Source organism: Erinaceus europaeus, chromosome 16 (genome assembly GCF_950295315.1).
Source record: "Erinaceus europaeus chromosome 16, mEriEur2.1, whole genome shotgun sequence".
Taxonomy (NCBI): Eukaryota; Metazoa; Chordata; class Mammalia; order Eulipotyphla; family Erinaceidae; genus Erinaceus; species Erinaceus europaeus.
In genome coordinates this window covers 57,229,704-57,243,087 of record NC_080177.1, presented here as the reverse complement: position 1 = coordinate 57,243,087, position 13,384 = coordinate 57,229,704, and the positions used below count along the sequence as shown (strand labels likewise).

Here is a 13,384-nt window from a genome sequence, read left to right as displayed (position 1 = left end):
AAAATTACATGTCTAAAGGGGTTTAAATTCATATCATTCCCACCACCAGAGTTCTGAATCTTCAGTCTCCCCACTACAATCCATCACAGTTCCCTTAAGGTTGTAGAAATGGGCCAGTCATCATCTCTACAACTATCTGTCCACATTTATACATTATTGCCTCTCTTTTCTCCTGATTCAATCACCTCTTCCCCTCCAAGCCACTCATGACCACTCATGACAACATAACTCCCTCTAAATGTCCCTCTCCTTCTCTCTCTCTCTCTCTCTCTCTCTCTCTCTCTCTCCCTCTCGATGCTAATGGAGCTGGAGTTCAGAGTTCTCTGATCTTCATCCTATCACTTCTCCCCCACTGGTAGTATGGATCAAGGTTGTTTTGGGGAGCAGAAGGTAGGAATTCTGACTTCTGTGACTGCTTCTCCACTAAGCATGGGCATTGGCAGGTTGATCCATACCCCCAGCCTGTTTCTATCTTTCCCTACTGGGCCAGAGCTCTGGAGGTGCGAGGATCCAGGACACATTAGTGAGGTCGTCTGCCCAGAGGAGAAGTCAGGATGGAATCATGGTAGCATCTGTAACTTGGTATCTGGAAGGTGACATGACCTAAGTTGAGATAAAATGGTTAATGAACAGGAACCAAAAAGTGGGAACAGAACAGACGAGATTAAGGATCTTAGGATAGAAGAAAGCTAGGAAGTTCATTTTAAGCATGTTCCTGGGGGCACACACCTATGGTAGTTTTGCTTGAGTTAGTTAGCTAGCCTGAAGCTAGCAGATGGAGACTTGTCTCAAGTGGCCTCCCCCAGGGCTCTGTTCTGGCTCCTACGCTATTTAATATTTACATCAATGACCTCCCAGAAACTTCTTCAAGGAAGTTCATCTACGCCGATGACATCTGCTGTGCAACTCAGGCATCCAAGTTTGACATCCTCGAGGAAACACTCACGAAAGACATGTCTCTGATATCTGATTACTGTAAAAAATGGTGACTAATCCCTAGCACTGCAAAAACGGTATCATCTGTTTTCCATCTACACCATGCCTCGCTCGGCCTCGCGTGAGCTTAATGTGCGGCTTGGCGATATGAGAATCTGGCATGAAGCCCAGCCAGTCTATCTTGGCGTTACTCTCGATCGCACCCTGTCATTTCACGAACATCTCATAAAAACTGCAGCAAAGGTGGGCGCGAGGAATCACATCATTGCAAGACTGGCCAGCTCCTCATGGGGCGCGAGCGCTTCCACACTACGATCATCATCTCTGGCATTATGCTATTCCACTGCAGAATACTGTGCCCCAGTATGGTTCCGTAGCCCCCATGTCCACTTGGTCGATTCCAAATTATATTCCTCCATGAGGATAATTTCTGGAACCATCCGTTCCACCCCGGTTCCATGGCTGCCAGTTCTTAGCAACATCAACCCGCCAGATATTCGTCGGGATGCGGCATCATCTAAGTTCATTTCCCACGTCTACGCCCGACCGGACCTGCCAATATACGCGGATATCTTCGCCCACCCTGTCCAACGCTTGACGTCTCGTCACCCAATCTGGTCCCCTACGCCTACACTGAACTTCTCTGTTCCAGACTCTTGGAAACAGAGTTGGCAGTCAGCTGAGGTCAAGAACAAACACCTCATCACAGACCCCTGCAAGTGTCAACCCGGCTTTGACCTAGCACGTTATGATTGGGCCCTCCTCAATCGCTATCGAACAGGCCATGGCCGGTGCGCCGCTATGTTCCATCGCTGGGGAGCCAGAGACGACCCGAACTGCCCCTGCGGCTACAGACAGACTATGACCCACATAGTCAACGACTGCCACCTCTCCAGATTCAAAGGAGGTCTCGAAACTTTACATCAGGCTCAACCTGACGCTGTTGACTGGCTACGGAAGAAGGGCAAATGCTAGAAGAAGAAGAAGCTAGCCTGAAGTTGGGTAAGAATATTGTCTGAGAGAATGGTGTCAGAGTAGAGAAAAGGGCTAGAAAGTTGGATTAGGGCAGTAAGTAACTCTCATTCTTAAAAATACGTTAGCACCCTTTTTTTTTCAATTCATAGATGAGTTATAACTTTCCACCATTGTTTCTCTTTGTCACCTCCTCTGTAGTTTCTGTCCTACTGGCCTGGAAATCCTGCTTCCATTCAGAGATGGCAGGATCTGAAGAGATTTCTTGTGGAGAGTCAGCCTAGATGTTGTCTTCATGTAGCCATCTTGGCTCCACCTCTCCTTTTGCTTTTTTATTAGATACAGAGAGAAACTGAGAGGGGAGAGGGATATAGACAAGGAGAAAAGCTTTCCCCAATGCAAGTGTAGAGCAGGGCCTTGAGCTGGGGTCCTAACCTAACAACATATGAATTTACATCAATCTTTTTTTTTTCAAGTGGGAAATTTTTCAAGAAGGAGGTCTCCTCTTGGAGGTTCTCACTCAGTTCTTTGTAAAAGGTAAGTGGGAGCACAAGAATCCCAGTTCGAACCCCCAGCTCCCCCACCCAACTCCCCACCTACTGGGGGGTCACTTCACGAGCAGTGAAGCAGGTCTGCAGGTGTCAATCTTTCTGTCCCCCTCTCTGTCTTCTCCTCCTCTCTCCATTTCTCTCTGTCCTATCCAACAACGACATCAATAACAACAATAATAATAACCACAACAATGATAAAACAACAAGGGCAACAAAAAGGAAAAAAATAGCCTCCAGGAGCAGTGGATTTGTGGTGCAGGCACCTAATCCTGGAGGCAAAAAATAAATTAATTAATTTAATTTAATTAATAAAAAAGTAAGTGAGTGAATGATAAGGTGAGCCTCTGGGCTATTTCCAGTTCAGCTCTGGTGGTGAAAGAGCACTTCTCCCCAAGTTACCTGTTCCCTCAGCACTTCCTATAATCTCTTAAATGGTTGGCTATACGTTTCTCGAATAGGGGCTCTGGCTGCAACAATTGTGGAAAATGCTTAATCTATATCAAGAACAATCCAAGGACAAAAGCTGTCAGTGGGCACCCAAAGAGTGGGACAAATTCTTTTCGATGACTTAGAAGTAGATTTCATTGAAGTCAAGTCCTGTCAAGGGTAAAAATACCTTTTGGTCCTGATCTGAACATACTTTGGGTGGGTAGCATACCCCACCAGAACTGAGATAGCTAGAGGGGTTGCCAGACCATTGCTAAAACACAATAACCCATAATATAGTCTGCCACCCAGCATAGGCTCAGACAACAGAATTAAGTGGCATCTTAACACTGCATATCATCCACAAAGGTCTGGAATGTAGAGAGAATGAACAGGACATTAAAAATTATCTTGAACAAGTTTTGACAGGAAACCAAACTGCAATGGCCCCAGCTACTTCCACTGGCTCTCCTACAACTGAGATGGGCTTTTGCCATTTAAGGTAGTCTTTGGCCGGACTCCTCCAATCCTGAGGGACTAGAAGAGAGACATCCATCAGTTAGGAGAAAAAGGACAAAGAAAATAGATGATTCAACTGGGAAGAATTTTGAGGGTAGTTAGGGAGAGAATGCCATAGAAACCCTGTCCACAGGTTCTTTCCCGGAGACTAGGTTTGGGTATAAACATGGGAAAATGAGCCTTTAAAAACATCCCATCCAGAAAGATAAAGATGAGTATGGGATGATCCCACTCATCAACAGAAGCTGACTAAGAAGATCTGAAAGGGAAACTAAAAGCAGGACCTGATCAAATTGTAAGTAGGGCACCAAAGTAAAAACCCAGTGGTGAGGGGTAGACATGCAGCTTCCTGGGCCAGTGGGGGGTGGGAGTGGGCGGGAGGGATGGTCACAGTCCTTTGGTGGTGGGAATGGTGTTTATGTACACTCCTAGCAAAATGTAGACATATAAATCAGTAGTTAATTAATATGAGAGGGGGAAGTCAATTGTATGTCTCAAAGTTTCTCAAAAGACAAACTGAATCTTTTTAATATATAGGCTGTGTATTTGATATGCAGACTCTCTCAAAAGTCTAGACCAAGTAGATTAGAAACATCCAATAGCACAGCTATATACAAGATACTGGGTACTGTACAGCAAACCATAACAAAGGGACTTTTCAAAGTTAACCCAATTAACATATAATGTGATGATAATATTAACTATCGATTGTCTTTTTGAACCCTAAGACAGCAGGAACCTCACATCTTCACTACAGAGCCCCTACTTCCCCCAGTCCTGGAACCCTTGGATAGGGCCCACTTTCCCGTATGCATCTCCCAATCCAAACCAAATAATATTGCATCTGCCAATCACAACCTAACCAAAGCAACGATTGCCACCTCAACATGCTTCACCTCAGACTGTATCCAGAGACTTCACGTGTGGAATGACAACCCTTCAACTTCATTACTCGGGTGAGACCTTTCCTTTTATAGTACACTCTAATTTCATCTCAGGTAGTTCACTTTCTAACAAAGTCCCATAATCTAGATATACACCAGTTTCTGTGAGAGAGAGCTTACGTGCACATGTATCCATAAACTACGGCAAAATATATACCTGAAAGCAGAAGTACACTAGAGTTTGCAGTGAGTACCTCCCTAACACTTCCTCTCCACTATACCAAGCTTGGGATCCATGATTGCTCAACAAATTGTTTGGCTTCATATGTTAACTCTTTTCAATCACCAGGTTCCAGATGCCACCAGGATGCTGGCTAGGCTTCCCTGGATTGAAGACCCCACCAATGTGTCCTGGAGCTCAGCTTCCCCAGAGACCCACCTTACTAGGGAAAGAGAGAGGCAGACTGGGAGTATGGACTGACCAGTCAATGCCCATGTTCAGCAGGGAAGCAATTACAGAAGCCAGACCTTCTACCTTCTGCAACCCTCAACGACCCTGGGTCCATGCTCCCAGAGGGCTAGAGAATGGGAAAGCTACCATGGGAGGGGATGGGTTATGGGGATTGGGTGGTGGGAATTGTGTGGAGTTGTACCCCTCCTACCATATGTTTTTGTTCACTAATCCTTTCTTAAATAAAAAATTTTTTTTAAAAAATCCCATCAGTAAATTTTTATCAAGGGGCCAGGGAGTGGTGCACCTGGTTAAGTGCACACACTACAGTACACAAGGACTGTTCAAGCCCATGGTCCCCACCTGCAGGGGAAAAGCCTCATGAGCGGTGTAGCACTGCTGCCTGCAGGTGTCTCTCTGTCTCTCTCCTTCTTTATCTCCTCTCTCCCCCTCAATTTCTCTCTGTCTCTACCAATAATAAATAAGATAAAATATCAAATAAATCCTAAAATAAAAAATTTTTATTTAAAAAAAATTAAGGCATCAGGGCCAGCAGGAACAGGGAGTGAAACAATTCCTTTGTCTTATAAGACATTCATGGGGAGTCAAGATGGTAGTGCAGCGGGTTAAGCTCAGGTGACACTGAAGCACAAGGGCCAGAGTAAGGATCCCAGTTCAAGCCTCCGGCTCCCCACCTGCAGGAGAGTCACTTCGCAGGCGGTGAAGCAGGTCGGCAGGTGTCTATCTTTCTCTCCCCCTCTCTGTCTCCCCTCCTTTCTCCATTTCTCTCTGTCCTATCCAACAACAATGATTTCAATAACAACAATAATAACCACAACAACAATAAAAAAAGAACAACAGAGATCACTTTCTCTCCTCTCCTCTCCCGGATCAACTAGGAATACCAAAGGAGACCACCCGGGACCAAAACAAGACAGGACTAGAATGACCACAGGAACCCAGTAAATCACCGGTGAGTACAAACACGTGTGGCTGGTGACAGGAGAGAGGAGCCTAAGGAGAGATTAAGTGACTGCTAACAGTTCAGCAGTTTATCAGTTGAGACACCACCTCCAGTCTGCTCCACCAACAAGGGGACAGCTTAAGGGAGGAGAGGACTCCCCAGAGACTCACCAAGTGCAACTCTGAGTCTCCATGGCTACTACCCTCAGAATCTGGAGCAGCGACAGGGAGGGACACCAGGGGACAGAAATCTAACCAGGAAACTCAGGAAAAGACCTATACCTCGGTGGCATAGCTGAGGGGCTGTGAAAGTCTCTTTGCATAATCACTGGGTTATCTCTGCCACACCCTGCTTTATCTCTTGGTCTGGAGTCAGTTCTTCTTCTTCTAGCATTTGCCCTTCTTCCGTAGCCAGTCAACAGCGTCAGGTTGAGCCTGATGTCTGCTTGTTGCTGGCTTTGAAAGTGACTGGGATCCATGTGGATTCAGTCGGCTAGGAAGGATCGTCAGTTTCCCCAATAAATGGGTACTCACGGGATGCACCACGAGAAGGTCGATCCAATGCATCCCTGGAGTCAGTGATTAAGCTAAGAAGCCTATTGATAGTTTAAAAGCCCTCAGGCTCCCATAGCCTACAGGGAAGGAAAAAACAAAAAGTAAGAGGTTTTTAAACCACTGAGCTCCAACTCAGGGATTGAAATAACTGTTAACTTCCACCACTGTGAACTCTTTAATTAACTTACTTAGACACAAGTCAATCCAGGCAATAGTGATCAATAATTTGAAAAGTACTGACAAAGGGAACTCATAACATAATATATAAAATGGTTAAAACAACAAGAAAAAATATTGGAAAATCAAACCAGGACAAGACTCCAGCTAAAAGTTTTCTAGAGGGTGAAGCACAAAATAACAAGTTCAACATCCAAACATTAGCTAAGGAAATAATAACAGGAGTGAGTAAAGAATTTGAAAAAATTGTAATCAGAAATGCAGGAACAACAAATGAGAATATGGAAGAAAATACTAATTATCTCATGGTTATTAGAGAGCTGAAAGCTGAAATCACTGAGCTAAGAATGCAACTAGATGAACAAGCTAAAACAGTATCAGAGCAGGGCAACAAAATAGATGAACTCCAGAAAGCAGTAGAGGGCAGAGAGAATAGAATCTATGAGGCTGAAGACAGAATTAGCAAGATTGAGGATGAATTAGAGACAACTAAAAAAGAAATAAGAGATCTCAAAAAGAGATTAAGAGCTGCTGAAAACAACAACAGAGTCCTATGGGATGACTTCAAAAGAAACAATATACGCATTATTGGCATACCAGAGGAAGAAAGAGAAGGAGAGGAAGAAAGCATTTTCCAGGCCATAATAGCTGAAAATTTCTCTAGTCTAGACAACATCAAAGACATAAAGATTCAAGAAGTCCAGAGGGTCCCAAACAGAATTAACCCAGACCTAAAGACACCAAGACATATCATACTTAGAATGGAAAGGAATAAGGATAAAGAAAGGATCCTGAAGGCTGAAAGAGAAAAACAAAGAGTCACCTACAAAGGAAAACCCATAAGATTAGCAGCAGACTTCTCCATACAAACACTACAGGCCAGAAAAGAATGGCAAGATATCTATCGAGTGCTCAATGAGAAAGGCTTTCAGCCAAGAATACTATATCCTGCTAGACTATCATTCAGACTAGATGGAGGCATCAAAACCTTCTCAGACAAGCAACAGTTGAAGGAATCAACTATCACCAAGCCAACCCTGAAAGAAGTTCTGAAAGGTCTCCTATAAACAATCAGACCACCACAAATAGGACATATATCAAGGGGGCGTGGGTGGTGGCGCACCTGGTTAAGCGCACATATTACAGTGCACAAGGACCTGAGTTCGAGCCCCCGGTCCCCACCTGCAGGGGGAAAGCTTTGCAAGTGGTGAAGCAGGGCTGCAGGTGTCTCTCTGTCTCTCTCCCTCTCTATCACCCCCTTCCCTCTCAATTTCTGGCTGTCTCTATCCAGTAAATAAAGATAACAAAACAAATTTTTTTTAATAAGGACATATATCAAAACACTCTAAAACTCTACAAGAATGGCATTATAATATCTTCAATCTTTGATATCAATAAATGTCAATGGCATGAATTCACCTATTAAAAGACACAGAGTAGGAAGATGGATCAGAAAACACAACCCAACAATATGCTGTCTACAGGAAACCCACCTAACTCAACAAGACAAACACAGACTTAAAGTGAAAGGATGGAAAACTATCATACAAGCCAATGGCCCACAAAAAAGGGCAGGAACAGCTATTCTCATATCTGACATGATAGACTTGAAAATAGATAAATTAAAAAAGATAGGAATGGACACTACTTAATGCTCAGAGGATCAGTCAATCAAGAGGACTTAACAATTATTAACATCTATGCACCCAATGAGAAGCCATCTAAATATATCAAACTTCTACTGAAAGAGCTACAGCAATATATTAACAGTAACACAATCATAGTAGGGGACTTCAACACCCCACTTTCTCAACTTGACAGACCATCCAGGCAGAAAATCAATAAAGACATAAGGGAGCTAAATGAAGAGATAGATAAACTAGAACTATTGGACATTTTCAGAGTCATTCATCCCAAGAAACTGGAATACACATTTTACTCAAATCCACATGGGTCATTCTCAAGGATAGACCATATGTTAGGCCACAAAGACAGCATCAGCCAATTCAAGAGCATTGAAATCATCGCAAGCATCTTCTCAGACCACAGTGGAATTAAACTAACACTTAACAATCAACAAAAGATTAGTAATAGTGCAAAAATGTGGAAGCTCAACAGTACACTTCTTAACAACTTCTGGGTCAAAGAGGAAATCAAGGAAGAAATCAAAATGTTTCGAGACTTCAATGAAAATGAAGACACAAGCTATCAAAATATTTGGGACACAGCTAAAGCAGTCCTAAGAGGGAAGTTCATAGCTATATAAGCACACATTAGGAAACAAGAAAAAGCACAAATAAACAGCCTGATTGCACATCTTAAATACCTAGAAGAAGAACAACAAAGGAACTCTAAAGCAATGAGAAGGTCATAAATCACTAAAGTTAGGGCAGAAATAAATAACATTGAGAATAGAAAAACCATACAAAAGATCAACGAAAGTAAATGTTGGTTCTTCGAAAGAGTAAACAAAATCGACAAACCTTTAGCCAGACTCACAAAACAAAAAAGGGAGAAGACCCAAATAAATCGGATAGTAAATGAAAGAGGAGATATCACAACAGACACCTCAGAAATTCAACATATCATGCGAGGCTTCTATGAACAACTATATGCCACCAAGCTAGAGAACCTGGAAGAAATGGATGATTTCCTAGATACCTACCAACTTCCAAAACTAAGTAAAGAGGAAATGGATAACATGAACAGGCCCATCAAAGCTAATGAAATTGAAACAGTTATCAAAAATCTCACCAAAAATAAAAGTCCTGGACCAGATGGTTTTATAAATGAATTCTACAAAACCTTCAAAGAAGAACTAATACCTCTACTTTTTAAAATCTTCCAGAAGATTGAAGACACTGGAATACTCCCTGCCAGCTTCTATGAAGCCAACATCACCCTGATACCAAAAGCAGACAGGGACACAACCAAAAAAGAAAACTACAGACCAATATCTCTGATGAACATAGATGCGAAAATATTGAACAAAATTCTAGCCGACCGGATACAGCAGTATATCAAAAAGACTGTTCATCATGACCAAGTGGGGTTTATCCCAGGCATGCAAGGTTGGTTTAATATATATAAATCAATCAATGTGATCCACCACATCAACAAAAGCAAGACCAAAAACCACATGGTCATATCAATAGATGCAGAGAAAGCCTTTGACAAAATACAACATCCCTTTATGATCAAAACACTACAAAAAATGGGAGTAGATTGAAAATTCCTGAAGATAGTGGAATCTATATATAGCAAACCTACAGCCAACATCATACTCAATGGTGAAAACTGGAAGCATTTCCACTCAGATCAGGTACTAGACAGGGCTGCCCACTATCGCCATTACTATTCAACATAGTGTTGGAAGTTCTTGCCATAGCAATCAGGCAGGAGCAAGGAATTAAAGGGATACAGATTGGAAGAGAAGAAGTCAAACTCTCTTTATTTGCAGATGACATGATAGTATACATAGAAAAACCTAAAGAATCCAGCAAGAAGCTTTTGGAAATCATCAGGCAATACAGTAAGGTGTCGGGCTATAAAATTAACATTCAAAAGTCAGTGGCATTCCTCTATGCAAACACTAAGTTAGAAGAAATTGAAATCCAGAAATCAATTCCTTTTACTATAGCAACAAAAACAATAAAATATCTAGGAGTAAACCTAACCAAAGAAGTGAAATACTTGTATACTGAAAATTATGAGTCACTACTCAAAAAAATTGCAAAAGACACAAAAAAGTGGAAAGATATTCCATGTTCACAGGTTGGAAGAATTAACATCATCAAAATGAATATATTATCCAGAGCCATCTACAAATTTAATGCTATCCCCATCAAGATCCCAAGCACATTTTTTTAGGAGAATAGAAAAAATGCTACAAATGTTTATCTGGAACCAGAAAAGACCTAGAATTGCCAAAACAATCTTGAGAAAAAAGAACAGAACTGGAGGCATCACACTCCCAGATCTCAAACTGTATTATAGCGCCATTGTCAACAAAACTGCTTGGTACTGGAACATGAACAGACACACTGACCAGTGGAATAGAATTGAGAGCCCAGAAATGAGGCCCCACACCTATGGACATCTAATCTTTGACAAAGGTGCCCAGACTATTCAATGGGGAAAGCAGAGTCTCTTCAACAAATGGTGTTGGAAACAATGGGTTGAAACATGCAGAAGAATGAAACTGAATCACTGTATTTCACCAAATACAAAAGTAAATTCCAAGTGGATCAAGGAATTGGATGTTAGACCACAAACTATCAAATACTTAGAGGAAAATATTGGCAGAACTCTTTTCCACATAAATTTTAAAGACATTTTCAATGAAACGAATCCAATTACAAAGAAGACTAAGGCAAGTATAAACCTATGGGACTACATCAAATTAAAAAGCTTCTTCACAGCAAAAGAAACCACTACCCAAACCAAGAGACCCCTCACAGAATGGGAGAAGATCTTTACACGCCATACATCAGATAAGAGTTTAATAACCAACATATATAAAGAGCTTGCCAGACTCAACAACAATACAACAAATAACCCCATCCAAAAATGGGGGGAGGACTTGGACAGAATATTCACCACAGAAGAGATCCAAAAGGCTGAGAAACACATGAAAAAGTGCTCCAATTCTCTGATTGTCAGAGAAATGCAAATAAAGACAACAATGAGATATCACTGCACTCCTGTGAGAATGTCATACATCAGAAAAGGTAATAGCAGCAAATGCTGGAGAAGTTGTGGGTCAAAGGAACCCTCCTGCACTGCTGGTGGGAATGCAAATTGGTCTAACCTCTGTGGAGAACAGTCTGGAGAACTCTCAGAAGGCTAGAAATGGACCTACCTATGATCCTGCAATTCCTCTCCTGGGGATATATCCTAAGGAACCCAACACACCCATCCAAAAAGATCTGTGTACACATATGTTCTTGGCAGCACAATTTGTAATAGCCAAAACCTGGAAACAACCCAGGTGTCCAACAACAGATGAGTGGCTGAGCAAGTCATGGTCTGTATACACAATGGAATACTACTCAGCTGTAAAAAATGGTGACTTCACCGTTTTCAGCCGATCTTGGATGGACCTTGAAAAAATCATGTTGAGTGAAATAAGTCAGAAACAGAAGGATGAATATGGGATGATCTCACTCTCAGGCCGAAGTTGAAAAACAAGATTAGAAAAGAAAACACAAGTAGAACCTGAAATGGAATTGGCGTATTGCACCAAAGTAAAAGACTCTGGGGTGGGTGGGTGGGGAGAATACACGTCCATGAAGGATGATAAATGACATAGTGGGGGTTGTATTGTTAAATGGGAAACTGGGGAATGTTATGCATGTACAAACTATAGTATTTACTGTTGAATGTAAAACATTAATTCCCCAATAAAGAAATAAATTTAAAAAAAATAATAAAAGAACAGCAAAAAGGAAAATAAATAAATATTTAAAATAGAATGAAATAAAATAAAAAGAAATTCATATTGCCCTCTCTCTATGCCCAGGGTCACATAAGTCCAAGCCCAGTCTCTTCAGGACCCATATCAAAACTGTCTTATGAGAATTAAAGTGGTTAATACATAAAAAGCTCTATCCTGGCCCCATTCCCATGGAGTTCAAGATGGAATCACATCTGCAAGTTGGTAGCTGAAAGGCAGTAAGTTATGAGGCAGGACAAGATTTTTAATAAATAGTAACCAGCAAGTAGGAAAGCAGGAAGAAAGCAGGTGATATAGGGATTTTAGGATGGTAAAAAGCTAGGAATTCTATTTTAAATATCTTCCTAGGGTCCATGACTTTAGTGATTTTTGCCTGAGCTTGATAGTTAACATGGAAGTGGGTTAAAAATGTTGTCTGGGAAGGTGTACTCAGAGTTGAGAATAGAACTAGAAGACTGCATTAGGACAGAGTAGCTCCCAAACTTGAAGAAAATAGATAAATACAATTAACTGTTTACCACATCAATCTGACCCAGGGCCCACGTATACTCATATTTAGCAAGAAGCCTATATAAACTCCTAGTCCCTGGCAGTAGCAGTCTGTGGTCACAGCTGGGAACATTCTAGGTTGCACTCATTTCAGAACCAGTCTTCCTCGAGTGGCAGAGTAGGATGACCCAGCCTCCCTTTCAAAAGTGGGGCAGTCCTTACAATTGCTACTTTATAATGAAGGCAAGGTCCTGGAGAGGCCCACAAAAGGACTTACGATGACACTCTTGATGGAAGTGACCAGTGATGGTGGAGAGAGGGGTCTGTTAAAGGTCTAGGCCTATCAGATATACACTTTTGGATGAAACTCAAGAAGAGCTAAGATTGGTCTGTTTTTCTCATGACTATACCCCCGGGCACATATCATAGTACTTACTAGATACTCAGTAAAAGTTTGTGGAATGATTTACAAAGTAAATGACCATCTTAACAAATTTTGTAGAATTGTGGTCTACAAACTATTTGTTTCTGTCATTTGATTTACTTGTAGAAAAATGAACATTCAAAGACTATACTTTCAGGGATCATTTCTATAGTTTGTTACTAGAAAAATGAACATTCTGAGGTCCACTACAGACCTCCTAATTAAAATCTCTTAGACTAAATTAGGAATTTTTTTTTAATCCTACAGAGTTGTCACTCCTGGTGGCCTTTGTTTTCCATTTTATTGGGAGAGAAATTGAAAGAGAAGGGAGAGGGAGAGAGGGAGAGAGAAAAATTGACACCTGCAGACTGGCTTTGCAGCTTGTGAAGTGACCCCCTGAAGGTGAGGCTCAAACCCAGATCCTACACTTAGTACTATGTGTGCTTAACCTTGCATGCCACTACCCGGCTCTCTTAAATCAGGAAATCTTTATCTACCTAGAAGCAGACAAACATCTGAGAACTACTGATCCAACCCAGCGATGTTATAGGAGAGGTAAGATAATTAAGTCCATAGAATTAA

The 13,384-nt window shown here is 41.6% G+C and overlaps 1 pseudogene; it reads left to right on the top strand.

Annotated features, from left to right (window-relative positions):
• The first annotated feature begins 12,943 nt into the window (after window positions 1-12,943).
• On the top strand, window positions 12,944-13,139 carry LOC132533551 (small nucleolar RNA U3; annotated as a pseudogene).
• Window positions 13,140-13,384: the final 245 nt, after the last annotated feature.